Source organism: Rhinolophus ferrumequinum, chromosome 18 (assembly GCF_004115265.2).
Source record: "Rhinolophus ferrumequinum isolate MPI-CBG mRhiFer1 chromosome 18, mRhiFer1_v1.p, whole genome shotgun sequence".
In the NCBI taxonomy this organism is placed as follows: Eukaryota; Metazoa; Chordata; class Mammalia; order Chiroptera; family Rhinolophidae; genus Rhinolophus; species Rhinolophus ferrumequinum.
Window position 1 is genome coordinate 42,113,999 of NC_046301.1, and position 15,327 is coordinate 42,129,325.

General features: G+C 40.9%; 1 pseudogene; it reads left to right on the plus strand.

Moving 5' to 3' along the window:
- Positions 1–11,777: 11,777 nt before the first annotated feature.
- The window catches only part of LOC117038455 (TATA-binding protein-associated factor 172-like), a 33,614-nt pseudogene continuing 30,064 nt past the window's right edge, over positions 11,778–15,327 (plus strand).

The window sequence follows — 15,327 nt, forward strand, 5'->3', positions numbered from 1 at the left end:
GGGTTGAGATGAGGGCTACTTCCTCCATTGTAGAACTATGTCAAACGTGTAAGAACTGGCCTCCTCTCGACCATCATCAACAACTTAACTCATTCCATTCACACTAACCTTTTCCTTTACTTCCCATATTTCAGACTATAACCTGCTGCCTTCTGTCTTTTCATTGCGCGATGGGGTTGACATAATTTTGTGATTCCTGCCACTAAGGAAAGCCAGGGTCCAAAAGTTGCAATTTAGAAATAAAAACCTGCATGACATATATAAGCATTTGCAGTGCTGGGTTCTTAATTTCTAGATTAATTGTACCTCTTAACATGAAATCTAGATAACTTGTTTAAGACAAAGCCAGCCTGTGGGCTCAGTGGTAAGTCTGTGCTATTCAGAGTTCTGTAAGCTGGCCATTCTGCGTGTGGTTTGCTATCCCCAAAGGGTGTGGTTTGTGAAGTCAAGAGCAGCTATCCTTACTCAGAAACAGCTCTCTGACTGGCTCGTCAGTGTTGTCTGAAATTGTACCAGAAAAGATTCTTTACTTTGAGTCTTTAAAAGCCTGTTATTAGAACCAAGAGCTTCAGTTAGCTTTAACACCTTATTAATAGAAAATATTAAAGGGAGATAAGTTCATGCTGATGCAAAATAACTGAATGAAACGGTGGTGAGAGGTACTCTGTTTTCTCAGTGATACAATAGGGGCTGCTGTAATGGAGTTGTGGGTAAGAAAGAGATTAGAGAAGACTTTGAGAGCCTGGCAATAGGTTTGGAGCACTTAAAAATAGAAATATTTTGACAGATGCCATGACAAATATTGAGTCAATTTCAAGACTAAACTAATTTTAAAAATTACTTTAACATTATTTAAAAATATTTATCTGGTCAGTCCCCACAATAGTGCTTTCCAACTGCTTATGATTTACAATTTACAAATAATTGTTCTCTCATTCATTTGGTCCTTTTGCCATTTCTGTGATGTAAGTATTTCTGATTCATAGATAAGGATTCTGAGCCTCGGAGTCCTTCAGTGACCTATCAAATGATCAATCTAGAACCACTCTCTCCGAGACGGGAGCCAGGCTTTTCTCACTGGTCTGCACTCTGGGCCACTTCAGGTGTAGTGATTATACACTAATCTCTTTGTACTCCACGTTAGGTTGGAAAGTACCATGGACAGGGGCTATGTTGACACTTCAGTGTGGCTTCTTCAAATGTCTATAGCAGCAGATCTCAGTCTTGGCTACCATGAGATCTCTGACACCCAAGTCTCATTCTGAGAGATGCTCATTTAATTTGTCTGAAGTTTGACCTGGGCATCAAATTAATTAAAAAAAAAAAAATCTCCCTGGGTGATTTTGATGTGCTTCCAAGAGGATGGGGTAGGGTGTGTGCTAGTGAACGTGTGGTTGTGTGTGTGTGTGTGTGTGTGTGTGTGTGTGTGTGTGTGTGTGTGTGTGTACCCATGCCTAGCAGAATCACCTGCAGAACTTTTAAATATTCTAAACAAGCCTCACTTCCCTGTGTGTATTGGAGAGATCTTTTGTTTGTTAGGATGTGGGGTGGGGGGAGACGGAGAAGAGTGTGGGATAGAGACGTGTATTAAAAAAACACATTTCTAGATGGTTTTGTTAAATGTGTGTCTTCTCTATTATATACATAACTTCTCAGGTTATAGGAACATGATGTGACTTCAATGGCTGATCAATAAGCTGACTTTGTTCACACGGCCCTACCACTCAGAGCAGGCAGAGGTGTCCAACATAAAACCTGAGGAAATGAGACTGCAGAGTGAAAAGTTACCCTTTTGTCAGGCTCAGTGGGGGCAGTAGAGTGAATCCTGTGGGAAGACGTGGCTTCAGGGACAAACCGTTAGGAACTAAAGAAGTCAAGTCATTCTGGTGACCAAAGCCTTTCGGGAAGATTGTCTGGGTCAACCAGACAATATTTATTACAGAGTAATATTTATTACATGTCCAGTATGTGCCAGGCACCTAACTAGACACTGAGGATGAAAGAGCAAGCAAAATAGATGAATGTTATTCCAGAAAGCTCGAGTGTCTGATGGCGAGAATGCTGCAGAGGGCACTTGAGTGCTTGCAGATGGCTTACAGAGCACCTCAGCGGCTAGTTAATGACTAGCTAAGAAAACATTTCTATGGCTAGCTTGGTCAATTTGCTTTAGCTCAGCACCAAGGAGAGGAAGGCTTAAACATGCAGAGGGTTCCCTCTACTGGGCAGATTCCATTATTGCATACTAAGAGCCTGGAGCAACCTTCCCAGGAGGAAAGGGGGAAAACATTATTCTCTTAACATTTAGTGCAGTCTGCACATACGTGGTGCTAAATGAATGTGCTGATAGAAATTTATGGACAAAGATGTTTACTGCAGCATTTTTAGAATGTCTTTAGAAATGCAAATGGCAAACATGTTCAAACACAGAGGAATAGGTAAGTAAATAATGTTACCTCCATGCTACAGCCAATTAGATAGTCCAAAAAAAAAAAAAAAATGCTTTCAAGGATTTTCAAATTCACTGTGAAATATTTATCATATTATGGTAAATTTAAGAAAGGAAGCTGTTTAAACTTTAATTTAATCTGTGCAAAATAGGCACAGGAAAGTGTATTGGAAGGAAATACTGAAATGTTAACAGAGGATACGTAATTTCCTGTAGGTCTAATTCTTTCTTTATGATGAGAATATATTACTTCTACAGTCAGAAAAATAGCTAACTAAATTCCATGGTATAATCATTCCATTTCCATTTTTTCAAGGCCTTTAGAATTCCCTGTTGCATATAGAATGAACAATACATTGCTTTGTTTTGCAAATTAGTCCAAGCTAAGCTTCATTCTTCTTTCGTCTTCTCTTTTCCCACACCCCACATTCCAGCCACATTAAGTGTCTGAATACAGCTTGTCTTTAAAATTTTTTAAATTAAAAAAACACACACTCAATTGTAGAAAATTTGAAAAACTCTGCAAAACATAAACAACAAAAGTGGCTGTCAGATAGCCACTCTCAATAATTGCTCATTTCTTTGCTACTTATATATATGAAAATGAACTTGTTTGTTTATTTACAGTCACACATATTTTATATACAACATAATTGGCCACATAGAGTATATACCATTGTGAATATTTTTTCTTTCACTCAACAAGTATGGTTTCTGATGGCACTAAAAGTTGTTGAAAAAATATTATGCTGATATCGAATTATTATACTCTCTCCTTAACAATCTTGTTGACTCCTTTGAATTTAATTACTTATTTCTAACCCAGTCTTCTCTTCTCTGCTTAATACCTCAATATCAAGTGTCAATTGGACGTCTGTACTCATTGGTTTTCCATACGTAACATGCCGTAACATGCCCCACAATGGATCCAAACCTGCTTCTCTTTCATTCTTCCCAGTTTAGTTAGCTGAATACCTCCATTGACGAAATTTCTCTTGATAGAAACTTGGAAGTTATACTTGACAGTTTCACTTCCTAGAGTGGGTTGCACTGTGTCCCCCAAAAGATAGGTTCAGGTCTTGACCTCGACTACTGGTGAATGTGACGTTTTTTGCTGAGGTAACCACGTTAAGATGTCATAACGGGTTAGGGCGGCCCCAAAGACAACCACTAGTGAATTTTATAAGGAAAAAGAGAGAGAGACTCAGACACAGAGACATAGAGGAAGTACATAGGAAAGAAGGCCACGTGAGGATGGAGACAGAGAACGGAGTGTGCATCCACAGATCACGGCACGCCTAGGATTGCAGGAGCCATCCCATCAGCAGCGCAGGAGAAGAAAGATCCTGCTCTAGAATTTGTGGAGGGAGCATAGCCTTACTGATATCTCGATCTTGCCCTTTTAGCCTCCAGAACTGTGAAATTCTACATTTCTGCTGCTGTAAGCCACCACGTTTGTGGTGATTTGTTACGGCAGTCCAAGGAAACTAAACTGCTTCCTTCCTTCATGGGACCAAATAAAGTAAGTTTAGATGGCTCCATTTCCACACATCCCCAAGTCCAAACTGCCATCTCGTAGGTCTCTTTTACACCACGGCAATAGCCTCTTAACAACCCTTGGCTTTTGTCCCACAACTTATAACAACAGCCCCTGCGAGCTTTGAACCATATACACAGTAACAATGGCTTTTCGGCACCAGGACTTTTCAATGTCTTCCAATGTCACCAGGGAGGTTAACAAGAATCCCCTTAGACTCCAAATGATCCTCCTGCTGCTTTCTCCCCAGTCACACGGAGTGCCTCTTTCCTCCCCGCTTGCTCATGATGTCAGCTCCGTGGACCTTCTTTCAAGTTCTTGAAATGCCTCAACCCCCTGTCCTCCTCAGGGCCTTTGCACATGCCGTTCCCTTCCTCCTACCCTTCCTAGTTAACTCCTAACTCCTGCTCACCGTTCAGTTCTTGGAGAGGCCTCTCTGGCCCCCTCCTATCAATCGTACTCCTGTTAACAGTCCCTCACCGCAGTCAATGCTTGTCCTCCATAGCCTTACCCCAGTATGCGTTATACCTTTATTTTTGTGACCATTGTTTTATTGTGCATCTCCCCACTGCCTTAGTGTTCTTGTTATTTCCATTGCACATGCCACAGCACAGTTCCTGACACAGAGCAGATGCTTTATAATTAAATACTGAATGAAGTATGTTCCCTCTGTCTGTGTCTCAAGTTTACGGAGAGGGCTCACTGACAGACAAGGCTTCAACTCACCCACAGGTCTCAAGGATCCGAAGAACGCCTGTAGTTGGATGAACTTGACTGTGGGCAAAAAGTCAAGTAGGACCCCTCAGGAGGTCAGTGACTTAGAGTGAGGGTTTGGAAACATTGTGTTTGGATTTGAATCCCAGCTCTGCTGTGCCTAAGTGCACGGCCAAGGGCAAATTATACCCCTCACCACTACACTGTAAGTATTTTCGTAGCACTTCCCTCCAAGAGTTGTAAGGAGTAAATGAGGGAACAAGTGCTCGATAGAATGTGCTGCTTTTACTCTCTTCATCTTTGTCATCAATACCTCCATGAACAGGATGGTGCTTTCACCTCTGAAAATTTGCGAAGGTCCCGGAGAATCCAATGGGTACGGGTGGGCTGTGCCAGTCTCAGCTGCTTCTGATTATGCCACACCTTTGGACACAGTACGTTGTCCTATCCACCTGTCCCATGCAGACAGTCTCTGTAGGTGAGGTTTTCCCCACTCTTCTGGCCTCACCTGCCAGTCTCACCCTGATAGCTTTCATGCTTTAGCTTACACATCTGAGAACAGAAACCTTAGGGAGAAACTGGTGACAGGGAAAAAGTGGGCTTACGGGAAGAGGTGGAAAGCAGAGGGTGGGGGTGGCACCCAGACAAAAAGGAATTAAATCCAGTATTTGACTTTACAAAAATTTCCTGCAGGAGGAGGAGCCATTCAAAGAAAGGTTCCCAGAATGACACCTGGGCTAATTGCCTGGAGAAATAAACTCTAGGCAATGAATAAAAGCCAGCTCCCAGGCAGGCAGGAGTCTGCGTATCACATCCTTCCTTTTCACATTTCATCTTTGTATTTAAAGCTCCCATTCCAAAGACCCATAAAACAGCAGTCCCCACCAGTAATGATTTCCTGCACGTCCCCTGGAAAGCATTAGAACAATGTTTCCCTGTAATAGGCTATTCGGGGAAGGCAAGATCAATAATTTCTAGGCAGACATTTTGCAGATGTGAATTTATATTGTCCACGTACTCTTGGTTACTACCCCATCTCCTTTTAAAAAATGGCCACATGGTACGGTCGCCTTTTGTAAAGGCAGATAGTGGGTTGCACTTCTCAATGTGCATACAATGAAAGAAAGAAATGCTTATGGTAATAGATATCTTGCAAAAGCTTTTGATATGGTGTCAGTTCCATCTAGCTGCCTTTGGCTATTACAAGTAAATTCGATCATGTGATTTACAAATGGAATAGCTAATTGAATTATTTTCTTTTTAAGACCGTGACCAATTAAACCAGTACTGAGTATGACTAGCTCTAGATCTAATTGAGGTTTGACTAATGGGTCTGCAATAAAGATACACTATATTTCAAGGACCTGAAGATTGAGATATAATTAGAAGACAGGTTTTCTAAGAATGCTGCTCTTCCATCAAGTTATGATTTGCTTTGAATAATTAAATTCATTAGTAACCAGCCATTGTTTCACAACCTGCAGACATGGGTTCCTCTTTTCTCCATCTTTGAATGTATTACTCTAATGATGCTCCATCTGCTCTTTCTCCTGAGACATGGATTGAACTTCAGAGGATGCAAATTAGAGATGAACGTAAAGCAAAGGTGCCTCTCATTTTGTAACACCCGTCTCCCCATCCACATTTCTCCCTTAATCCTGACCATACTGTGCATCATAAGCCGTCTTTTCCCTCAGCTTGGAGGAGACGTTACATGTTAATAAGTGGAAATGTTTACTGTAGGCTGAGGAATGGGCATTCTGCTGAAGCAATCGGGGCAAGTGAAAAGAGCATTGCATTGCGAATGAAGCGTTCTGACATTTCATCCTTACTTTGTTGCTATCTGTGGGTAACAGTGGGCAAGTCACTTATCCTCCACAGGCCCCTTGTATTTGTTATCTATGGCTGCATGACAAATTGTCACAAACTTAGAGGCTTAAAACACAAACGTTTATCATCTCGCATCATTTCTGAGGGTCAGGGATCTAGAAGCAGTTTTGCTGGCTGATCTTGGCTCAGGCCCTCTCACTGCTTTTTCTACCAGCCTGCTGACAATTCAAGTCACTAGCCATTATTTTTAAGGAAGGCACTGAAGGCCACTGGGAAGTGAAAATACCTTTGGAAGAGGTATTTAGAAAAGGAAGAGATAACACAATCTGCCATTGTCAGTTACTTGCACTCCCTTCCAGACCAACTTAACATGAATTGACGTCTCCTGTGTGGCAAACACTTTGTAAATGGGAAGTGCCTGGGATTTAGAGTCACACAGTTTGCTTTTAAAATTCTGACTCCTCCACTTACCTTGAGAGCTCGACCAAGTTACCTAACTTCTCTGAGCCTCAGTTCCTTACCCATTAAATGGGAGAAATGCCATTTACTTCACGGGGTTGTGAGAATTAAATGAGATAATTCTTGTGAAGTCCATGGTGTTCTATCTTCTCTAGTAGATGCTTGGTCTTTGTTAGCCTTCTTCTCTCCCTCTCTTGGAAACAGAGTCCAGAGGAAATTTACTAATAATTGGGAAATCAAAGAAGTATGCTAGCCACTGAGATGCTATGAACGATGGCACTAAATGCCCTGTTTGTGTGATTTTGTATGTTGTGGCATCATCAAATCTTCACACATCAGAGCGGGGAGGCAACTTACCTAGCCCATTTTACAGATGTTAGACTGGTACCCCAAATGCCCTCTTAGGGTGGGTCAACATCCTCTTCCTTTTCTCCAAGGACACAGAATGAATACCGTAGACCTTGTCATGGAGAAGAAACCTCTCCTAGCTTTCCCATAACATCTCAGGTGCTCGGCACCTTCAACCAGGTTTTCTCAGTACTAAGAGTCAGTGTGTTGTTAGGACGAGCACTCGGTTTGGGATCAGAAGGTCTACGTGAGTATCTTGTCCCTGCCACAGAGTTGATGCATGTTTTGGTTAAGTCACTGTACCTCTCTGAACAGTGTTTTATCCTCTGTAAAATAAGTGTGCTAAGAACATTGCCTGAATACTTACCTCCAAGGAGAAGATATCAGCTTTTACCAAATAGGGTCTGGGATGGTGGGATGTTAGGCATTTTATCGTCCACTTGGTGTGATCTAGGGCTGATGGGGTTCTTGGCACCTTTTCACATTGATATTACTGATATAATCACATCATGTAGGCAGTTATTTGCTCAATTAGAAGGGTGACATTATATTCAGAACACTGTTCGCTCTGTTACTAATTCAAGCATGTCAGTGATTATAGCTACCACTTATTGGGCCTCTGTAATGAGAGAGACATGGCGCCCAGCACTTGACACATTATTTCATAGCCAGGGCTGTTTTGTGAACAATTCCAGGTCCATGTGAGTTGTGTCCTCTGGATTTGTGCAGTGCACAAACTGCTTAGCTGCCCATGGAAGCCCTGGCCACAAAATCTCTATGAGGTTTATTTGCATGGACTTTTTGAGTAATCTCAGTTATCCTAATTTATGGATGAAAACAGTGTGAGATTTGGAGAAATGGAGTGATACTTTCAAGGTAGCAAAACTAACGAGGAGTAAAGTCAAAATTGTAAAATTTATGCTTTTATCACTATACTATGTCTTATTTCAGGAGTTTAATGGAATTGGTAATGTCCTCCAGCACTTTTGCTAAATGCATACTTGTAGTTGAACAATTTGGGATGTTTGCTATTTTGTGGCTTGGATAATATTCATGTATTGTCTGGATTCTGGCATGACTGCGGAGTGGTCTTGTTTGTATCTTGACCCTTCATGTTCCCGGAATGGTCTTGTGATGCTTGATGGTCTGAGAGATTGTTGGTGTCCAACAGGAGAACATCGAGGCCTCTTTGTGAGTGCCAGGCCAGCTCCCAGTGATTTTTTTCTTCCTTGGGGAAAAGGTTTGGAGAGTGCTGGTGTCTATACCATTTAGTAAGTGCTTTATGCCTTCACTGTGTAGCTCAAAATCAAAGTTGAACATTTTATGATGAAAGAAGTGGAAGAAAATAGCATAATGAGAGGCCAGACAGCCATCACATTTTTAACCTTACTAAGTGAACGATTGCTGTTTCTGTGTATTTTAAAAATAGCTTTGCATAGTTTACTATAACCAATATGTTTTTTCAAAGTATGATTGCCTAGTCCAGATGGCAATTCCTATAAGATGCTATTTCAATTCTCTTGAATGATTCAAGGAGGCTTGGTGGGAAAAGCTAGCATGATACGGAGGGAAAAGCATGTATGCTGGTTAGGCAGACATAGGGTTGAGGGTCGCTCATGGCCTAAGGGGATTTGGCTGGATCAAGGGAATATGTGGGAGTGCTGCAACCAACTTGATTTTAGAAAGTTAAGCGTCTATGACACATCCTTACAGAGAGATCGACAAAACAAGAACTTTTGAACAGAGAAGCACATTCTAGTGATATAGAAGAGTAGGCACAATGGTTTCTAATGTATGATCATCATGAAAGATAAAATGTACTCATATTCGAAAGAAATGTGAGCCATCTGAGTAAGGGTATGTATGCCCAGTTGTGTTAGAGGTCGTAGAAGAGACAGTGAGAAATTTTTAAAGATGAGGTGGCTGATAAACTTTGGGCTTATTTTATTTGTGGTTTCAAAATAGTTTGTCTTAGGGAAATGAAAGCAGACAAAATTCAAGCATAAAATAAATTGAATTAAGCAAAGTCCCAAAATGTTTCTAAAATGTGGCAGTCAGACAGCAATATATTTAGCCAGGACCACACTCTAAGGTCGTTCTAATCTGTCCACTGTGGAAACCAAATCCTTACCATAATTGTCAGGATTCACCTTGCTGTATAATATAATTATGATTTTTTTCGTTGTTTTTTTTAAATTCAGAACTTTTGAAAGATGACTGGTGACACCACAGAAGAAGTTAACAGGCAGGTGCCACACTTGGAGAAAATGGTCACAATGTTTAATACTGACAAGGTGTTAATATCAAGAATATAAAGGAACTCTAGACAAATCAGTAAGAAAAAGACAGAAATTCCTAAAAAAAAAAAAGGGTGGTTCAAAGAAGACCAGGCAATTCAAGGAAGAACAAATATGAGTTGGTTAACAAGCATAGGAAGAAAAGATCAGCTTCATTAATATTCAGGTCACTGCAAACTGAAATGATGAGATACTCCCCAACATACATAAGTTAGGCAAAAAAAATGGAGAAATTGCTCAATACAAAGAGTTGATAAGAATGCAGGGAAAAAAGAAGCACTTCTAGTGGGAGAGCAAAGTGATACACCCATTTAGAATGTGCTCTGGTAGAATTCACTGACATCAGGTAGGCGTATACCAGAAGATTCAAAGTCCCACTCCTGGGTATTTGCTCCAAAACATCTCACAGGTTCATAGGACACCTGTATGAGAATGTTTGTGGAAGTAGGGCAATCTAATTGTCCATCACTAGAGGGATGGATAAGTGGAAAGAGAATGCCTTCTGTGGAATACTATGCAGCACTCAGAGGCAGTGAAACAATGATATATACAACTACACAGAAAAATCTTAAAAACACAGTGCTGAGTAAAAAACAAAACAAAACAAAACGGAAACAGTAAGTAGCAGAACAAGATGTGAAGTGTAATGCCATTTCCAAATTAAACATACATACAGACAGAACTACATTTTTGTAATATGTACATATTTAAGAAGATATATCAAATTCTTTAGAGTGGGTACTTATGGGAGGGAAGGAGGAAGGACCATGAGAGCAGTGGTGTGAAAGAAAGAGAAAAATGAAATACAATAAGACAGTATGGACCAGTGGTTACGTCAACTGTCTGTACTTGAGGTCCCTCACTCCCCAATTAAAGATGGCAGAAATTGTTCATTGAGAATGCATACTTACTTGCATAGTAAGAAAAATTGCCTAATTACCATATCCTATTCTGCTATCACCTTTAGTGTAAGTACATATACAATAGCCATCATAAATGGGTATATAAGAAGCAAAAGAATTTATCTTTAAGTAATTAGTCAATACACTTAGGGCTTCATTGGACAACATTTCTTCTCCTTCATTGTCTATGTTCTATTGATTCCTTGTCTGTGTTCCCATTTCTCTTGTGTAACTTTTGTCCTGGGCTTAGAATGGTTACAGAGAATACTGAGTGTCTGGTCTGAAATTGCTGAGTTCAATATTTATATAATGTTTGCACCTACCTCATTTTAAAAGAGGCTTAGTTCTCAGACAGAAAAAGTCGAGAACCATATGACTTCATTGATTTGTGGGATATAAAACTGAAAGCAACAAAGGAACAAGACAAACAAATAAGGAAACAAAAACTCAGAGACACAGACAATAGCTTAGTGGTTACCAGAGGTAGTGGGGGGGGGAGGGAGATAATAGAAAAGGGTAAAGGGGATCAAATATATGGTGATGGAAGGAGAACTGACTCTGAGAGGTGAACACACAATGTGATATACAGATAATGTATTACAGAATTGTACACTTGAAATCTATGTAATGTTACTAACCATTGTCACCCCAATAAATTAAAAAAAAAAGAGGCTAAATTCTTCCAATATGCCCTGTGAAAGGTCTGCCATCAGTAACTTACCACTTAAACAAGAAAGGTATCTATGTATGTCCAATATTATGGGTCTTCTCTGCTGACAGCGAATTACTGAACCTATGGGAAGGTTTAGTGACTGTTTTTTTTTTTTTTTTTTCTGGAAGAGTGTCTTTTAAACGGGGCCTGAATTAATAGCTCCCCGCTTGTGTAGACTTTCGTAGACTCTATCCTAATCTCTGTGATTACAGTAGTCCTCCCTTACTCCCGGTTTCGCTTTTCCAAGGTTTCAGTTACCTACGGTTAAGCACAGTCTGAAAATATTAAATGAAAAATTCCAGAACTAAACAATTCATGTTTTAAATTGCACGCCATTCTGAGTAGGGTGATGAAATCTCGCGAGGCCCACTCTGACCCGCCCACAACGTGGTCATCCCTTTGTCCAGCGTCTTCATGTCTCCATGCCATAGATGCTCCCCGGCTAGTTAGTCACACAGTAGCCCTCTCGGTGAGCAGATCAACTGCCGAGGTATCACAGCTTGTGTTCCAGTAACCCTTATTTTACTTAAGAATGGCGCCAAAGTGCAAGAACGATGATGTTGACAATCCGGATATGCCAAAGAGAAGCCCGGAAGTGCCTCCTTTAAGTGAAAAAGTGAGTAACGTACTATAAGATATTTTGAGAGAGACCACATTCATGTAACTTTTAGTACAGCGTATTGTTATGATTGTTCTGTTTTATTGTTAGTTGTTGTTAATCTTCTACTGTGCCTAATTATAAATTAAACTTTATCATAGCTATGTATGTATGTATGTATGTATGTATGGGGAAAAAACAGTAAATTTAGGGGTTCTTACTATCTGAAGTTTCAGGCATCCAGTGGGGGTCTTGAGTCATATCCCCTGCAGATAAGAAGAGACTGTTGTATTCTCAGCTACTGTCATGGGATTACACTGTTGAACATGTTATTCTCTTTATCCCTTAAGTTATTTCTTCATATTCTACCTCTTGTAAAATGTAAAACATTCCTGCTTTCTAGGTCCTCTGACCTGCAGAGAATCAGATTACTCATAAAGTCCTGGGCTTCCTTGGGTTAGAGTTGGAGTTTACCTAATTAACCTTTTGAGCATAGGTCTCAGAAAGGGTAGGCAGTTAGTTTAGAGGGAAGAGCACTAAGTAATCATGTGATTTCAAGTGAGTTACTTACTCTCCCAAAGTGTAAGCTACTTATGAATAAAATTGGAAAGTGTATAGCCTACGAAGGACTTGAGTGAGGATTACAGCTGATACATGCACCGCACCTGTTACACAGCAGGCCCTTGGTAAATGATAGCCGGTACTATTATGGGCCCGAACATGCTATGGCTTTCCATAATAGCACTAACTCAGCTCCATCTGCAGAGTGATGCCTTTCTTGACAAAATACAGAAAATGCAATACCTGAGGCATTTTTTTTCTCACCCATTCTGCTGATGAGCTTTTTCTATGACTGTCTTTCTCAGCTCCTAGGGAAAGGCCGGTCATTACTGTGGGAGGTGGTGATTTGTTCCTGCCTGAAGAGACAGCATCACATTTTTCTTTCTTTCCTTTTTTTCCCTTCAAATTGTCAAGTACATCAAACTTCAATGACTTTACCTCTGGGATGAAGATTCTAGTTGTGTTGGAGGAGTTCTCTGCTATTAATCTCTATTGTTTCTTCAAGTCCCAGCATAGTATTGCTTACTTGAAATGACGGGGAGGTTGATGCTTGCTTGTACTTTGAACTGAATCGCAAAAGTCCACTAAAGAGTAAGTCCCCATGATCTAGAATGGAGGGGCAGTAATACAACACAATATTCAAGAAAAAACAGCCACTGGTCTCTGGAGGCATGGCAGTATTTCAATTTCACTTATCCAGGGGCCATTAATTTGACAATCTCCATTCGTGCTTTTTTTTTTTGGTAGATATAAAGGGTATGTAACTTGCACTATGAAAAGAATAATTCATTTCTCCCCTGTTGTATTTTTGTTTACACTGTACTTTTCCCTTTTCCTTATTAAATGTGTAATCTTTGTTACATGTAAGTTTTAGAGATGGGCAGACGGAAGTTTATGATTCACCTTACTGGTCTGCTGTGAGCCACCTCTTTGGGACACGCCCCTCTCTCCAGTGTTGACCCCTCTTTAAAAGTGGACCCCAGCAGCTGACCACAGAGTGTGCCTTAACCTTTACTACAGGTCCCACGTTCACGCTAAAGGACACCTCTGAGATAGGAAATAAGGACTTACTCACAGTGACAGGCCTGTCCTGTCCTCACAAACACACAATGATGCTGATGGCCTGCTTCTTTCTTCAGACTGTTAACGATTCCAGCCTGCATTGCCATAGCACATTGGGATGGGGAATTGTGCAGGGCCCGGAAAGGTGGGGGCAGCTAGTAAGAAATATGGTTAGCGGTGAGTTAAATCACCAAGGAAATTTAAAATTTAAATTCCCAAGACCAAAAAAAACCCAAAATCTAGAACAGACACAACCGACTCTATAAGACATTCATGGGTGATTATTCTGAGGCAGAGTTCTAAGGGTTTATAAGTTCCTTAATAAACCCATCCCCAAGCTTGCTGAGAAGAGATATCCAGCTCCTCAAGCTTGCTGACTGTCGTAAAATACAGAAATATATGCAAGCTGGTTGCCATGCTGTTTTAATGTGCCAATTGTAGTCATGAATTGCTGTTGGAAGAAGATGAGCGTGGCAATTTAGGGAGATACTTGCATCTAACTACCAGCTTAATTAATATGGACGGGCTGCAATGGTAAAAAGATTGATTTCTTCCTCAGTTTGCTAATGTATACTGTTGCTTCTTCTTTGCCTGGGCTTCAAGGCTAAGCAGGTGATCTTGAGCAGGCAGGGGGTAAGGTGGGCGTCACTGTCGCATGAGGTCACTCCACAGTGCCCCCCAGAAACCCCAGGCTGTCCCTCTCTCCTGGAGATCTGCCTCTGTGTCTGCCCCTTTTTGGGTTGTGGGCCTGATGCTTCTCATATGTGTGCTTCCCAACTCGATTTTATCTGTTAGGTTTCTGGATTCACTTGGCTTGTTTCTTGATTCCTATGTATTTCTGCTCTCTATGCATCCACACTGGTGTTGTGACCATCAGTTCCAGACCCCGGCCTGACGTGATGTTCAAAGGGCTTTGAGGTTCCTCCTGGATAGGATATGTCATCACGTGCCTGACACTGAGAACTCGCAAATGATCTTGGCAGAGGAGAGGATGTTCCAGAAGGGCTGGCCTTGAGTCTAGTTGTAAGTAGGTGATGGTCACCACTGTGTTTGACCATGTTCCCTTTCAGTCTCTTCCAACTTTCGGCTTCCCAACTGTGGTTCCCCACCAAGCTTCTAGACCCAGTGTGGTACATTTGTTACAATAGAGGAACCTACATTGACACATCATTATCACCCAGAGTCCATAGTTTCCATTAGAATTTACTCTTGGTGTTGGTCATTCTGTTGGTTTGGACCAATGTGTAATGACATATCCACCATGACAGTGTCATGCAGAATAGTTTCACTGCCCTACCTTCTTCCCTCCCACCCTTCCAGTCTCTGGCAACCACTGATCTTTTTTTACTGTCTCCATAGTTTTGCCTTTCCCAGAATGTCATGTAGTTGGAATCATACAGTATGTAGCCTTTTCAGATGGGCTTCTTTCACTTAGTACTATAGAGTTAAGCTTCTTCCAGGCTTGTCATGGCTTGATAGCTCCTTTTTTAGCAATAAATAATATTCCCTCATGTGAATGTGTGTCAGTTGACTTATGCATTTGCCTACTGAAGGACATCCACGTTCTGGCAATCATGAATAAAACTGCTGTAAAATTTCTGTGTGCAGGTTTTTGTGTGCAGATAAGTTTTAACTCCTTTGGGTAAATACTGAGCAGTGTGATTGCTGAATCATAAGGTAAAAGTATATTTCATTTTATAAGAAACGGCCAAACTGTTTGCAAATTGGCCGTGCCATTTTGCATTCCCACCAGCAACAAATGAGAGTTTCTGTAGCTTCATATCCTCATGAGCATGTGGTGTTGTCAGTGTTCTGGATTTTAGGTGTTCTAATACGTGTGTAGTTGTATCTTGTTGTTTTA